The 4127-nt window shown below is 39.2% G+C and overlaps 1 protein-coding gene across 1 annotated transcript in view; it reads left to right on the top strand.

Annotated features, from left to right (window-relative positions):
- Positions 1-4127, top strand: part of ACBD6 (acyl-CoA binding domain containing 6) — a 343742-nt gene that overhangs the window by 102762 nt on the left and 236853 nt on the right. The window lies entirely within an intron of this gene.

Raw genomic sequence — 4127 nt, 5'->3', positions numbered from 1 at the left:
ACTTAATAATAATAAAAGAACTGAAATTAAAGGAAATGGAGTTTAAAAATACAGATTAGGAAGGAAGAAATAAAACTTTGTTCACATATGGAATTATTGCCTATGTAGGAAATCCCAAGGAATAGACCAAAACAAAACAGACTATGATAGTAACAAAAAAAAAAATTCCTTGAACATGAAGCAATTATAGGAAAGTTGCAAGATACAAAGTTAATATACAAAAGTCAGTTCTTCCCAGTATTCCAGCAATGAGCAATTAGAATTTGAAATTAATAACACAATCTCATTTATATTAGCACCCCAAAGATTGAAGACTTAGATATAAATCTAACAAAATATGTATATCATTTATATGAGAAAAACTATAAAATTGATGCGAGAAATCAAAGATCTAAATAACACACAAAAAAACCAAACCACCTGCATTGCTGTTAAGTCAATTTAGACTCATGGTGACCCTATAGGACAGAGTAGAAGTGCCCCATAGGGTTGCCAAGGCTGAAATCTTTCCAGGAACAGAATACCACATCTTTCTTCCACAGAACAGCTGGTGGGTTCGAATTGCTGACCTTTTGGTTAACAGCCAAGCAGCTAACCACTGTGTTACCATGACTCCTGAAGAGCTAAATAAGTGAAGTGATATTCTGTGTTCATGGATGGAAAGACTCAATGTTGTTGAGAGTGAGTTCTTTCCATATTGGTCTCTAGATTCAGCACGACCCAATTAATCCCACCAAGTTATTTTATAGATATTGACAAACTGATTCCAAAGTTTATATGGAAAGGCAAAAGACCCAGAATACCAAAAACCAAACCAAACCCATTGCCATTGAGTCTATTCCGACTCACAGTGACACCCACTGGGTCTCTGAGGTAGTAAATCTTTGCAGAAGTAGATTGCCAAAGTTAATATGGAAAGACAAAAGACCCAGAATAGCCAATACAATACTGAGGAACTGACTTGGAGGACTGAAAGTACCCAGTTTTAAGACTTAGTACAGAGTTCCAGTAATCAAGAGAGTGTGGTATTAAAGAATAGAAAGTAGATCAATGGGACAAAGTAGAAAACCAGACATAAACTCACAGAAATAGTCAACTGACTTGACAAAGAAGCACAGTTGACAAAAAGACATGGAGGAAACTTAAATGCATTTTGCTGAGTGATGGAAGCCAGTCTGTAAAAACCACATACTGTATAATTCCAACTATATAACATTCTGGAAAAGACAGTTGCTATAGATCCAGTAAAAATGTCAGTGGTTTCCAGGATTTTTGGGAAGAGGATTGAATAGATAGAGCACTGGGGATTCTTAGGGCAGTGAAACTGTTCTTTATGATTCTGTAATGGTAGGTTACATTTGTCAAAACCCATTGAACTGTACAACACAAAGAGTGAATCTTAATGTAAACTATAGACTTTAATTAATAATGTATCAACCTTGGTTTATCACTTACAATAAATGTACCACATTATTGCCAGATGTTAGCTATAAGGGAAACTATGTGCAGGAAGCAGGGCTATATGAGCACTCTGTACTATCTCCTCAACATAAACCTAAAACTACTTTTTTTTTTTAATTGTGATTTGAGTGAAAGTTTACAGAGCAAATTCACTTTCCATACAGCAGCTCACATACACTTTGTCTCATGACATTGACTGCAATTTCCCACAATGCAACAGCTCCCTTCCTACTTCCTGCCTATAGTTATCTTTTCCCAGTGTCCTTTCCTCCCACTCCTGCCCCCTGAGCTATCTCCCTGTGCATACACAACCCTTCTATTCTCCCATGATTGTTCTCTCCAAGGAGTGTATCTTCCTAGTATAAGTGTTCAGCTCATATGCCTGTCTTTTGTTTGACTGGAAGCCACAGAAGTGGATTCAGTTCCAGACCTGAAGGGCAGTTAGGGGTCATAGTCTCAGTGGTTTCACCAGGCTCTATCAGACCAGCAAACCTAATGATTTTGAGTTTTGTTCTACATTGTTCTCCCAGTCTATCCAGGATCTCCTACACAGATCCCCCTCCAAGTGGTTGACAGTGGTAGCCAGGCACCATCTCATTCTTCTCGTCTTATAGTCGTATAGGCTGAGGATTGCATGGTGTACTTGTCCCTTGTACTAATTGTTTCCATGCATCTTTGGTTTCCTTCATTCTTCTTTGCTCTGGACAAGGAGAGACCCATCGTTGCATCTAGATGGCCCCTTGCTAACTTTTAAGATCCCAGTTGCTATTTACCAAAGTAGCCTTCTGGTTAGCAGTCAAATGCCTTAGGCACTATGCCACCAGAGCTCCTAGAAGTAGGATGTAGAACAATGTTTTTGTGTAGTTTGTTATGCTAATTGAACTTGATGCCCCCTGGGACTATGATCCCGGGCCCACAGGTCCAACTGCTTGCTTCCTCTGGGTAGCTAGCTGTGGCCAAGAAGTGACTACAAACTTGTCCCTTGTCAGCTCTACTATATACTTGGGAATTCTTAACCTTGTACATGGTCCTGGGCACACTACCCCCTGCATCGACATACCTAATAGTTAAGCCTGACCACCCATCTATCCACCTGTAGATCAATGTTTGCTTTCACTGACAACCCAGTACTGTATATGCAAAAGGGTTAATCTTTGTTGTCTGTACCTCCCATGTACCTCTCTATAGTTCTTCCTCTGCCTCAGTGCCACCATGTTGATCACTCACATTTGGTACATTGCCCTTCTCTTCACCCAAAACAATACTTATCTCTACCTAACAGTGTTCCCTTCCCTCCTCTCCCACCCCTGGTAACCAACAAAGAAAATTTCCGTCCTTATATAAACCTTCCCTTGACTTTTTACAATAATGGACTAATACAATATTTGTCCTTCTGCAGAATGCATTCTTTTTAAGTACATAGGGGACCACAGTAGACCATATTCTGGGTCACAAAACGTCTCAATAAATTTAAAAATCATTGAAATTACAAAAATATGTTGTGGCTACAACATAAACTAGAAATCCATAGCAGAAAGAAACTTTGAAAATTCTCAAAGAAGGTATCTAAAGAGAAATTAGAAAATACTTTGTATATGAGTGAAAATACAGCATTTCAGAATTTGTAGGGTGCATTTAAATACAAGTGATTTGTGTTCAACTCGACCCTACAGTGTTGGAGGTTTGAACCCACCTAGTAGTAGCACAGAGGAAAGGCTTCACAATGTACTTCATTCTACAATCTGAATGTAATCATTCAGATTACAGCTAGGAAAACCCTATGGACCAGTTCTGCTCTGTAACACATGGGGTTACCATGAGTTGAAATTGATTCAACAGCAACTAACAACAGAGGGAAATTTGTAATAAATACTTTTTCATATTGATTGATCTCTTGAATTTTAAATTAACTTTTCATTCTTCAAATAAATTCTATATGGTCATGATGTATTATCTTATTTTATACATTGCTTATAGATTTAACTTAAGGACCCCTGTCAGCACAGTGGTTAAGCACTTGGCTGCTAACTGAAAAGTTGGTGGTTCAAACCCGCCCAGAGGCTCCATAGGAGTAATATCTGGTGATCTGCTCCATAAAGATTAGAACCCAGGAACACTATGGGACAATTCTATACTGTTACCTGAAGTCTCTATTAGTCAAAAATTGACTTGATGGCACCTGACAACAACCAGCAGATTTGATTTTCTATAAAAGAAAGCTTTTTTTTTTTTAAGTAACAACAATAAAACAAAACCCCTTACAAAAACAACCTATAAGAAAATTGCTGGGAGTTCCGGCAAGATGGTGGACTAGGCAGAAGGACTGCAAAGACCCTCTTCAGCAAAGAAAGGGAAACCAATTGACACAGACACAGAAGATAATCTTGGACCGCTGAGCCTTGAAGGAAGGATACAGTAGACTAAACCCCAACTAGCAGAAGAATTTCCGTGAAAATACCAAAAAAGGAGACATACGGGGCTGCGGTCTGCAGGGACCTGAACGCCCCTGATGGCACAAACAGCTTGGACAATCCCGAGTGGTGGTAGGACCTAAAAATTAACCTAAAAGTCACCCTGCTAACCAGGGACTGCACGGACTGTGCACGGTGGCTGGGGAACAAACAGAGAAGGTGAAGAGAAAGGTGGGCTGAGTTGTGGACTTTTGC

Source organism: Orycteropus afer, unplaced genomic scaffold (genome assembly GCF_000298275.1).
Source record: "Orycteropus afer afer isolate SDZICR_OR568_19922 unplaced genomic scaffold, OryAfe1.0 scaffold00043, whole genome shotgun sequence".
Classification (NCBI taxonomy): Eukaryota; Metazoa; Chordata; class Mammalia; order Tubulidentata; family Orycteropodidae; genus Orycteropus; species Orycteropus afer.
The sequence above is the reverse complement of the archived record's forward strand: the minus strand, read 5'-3'. Positions and strand labels throughout refer to the sequence as shown.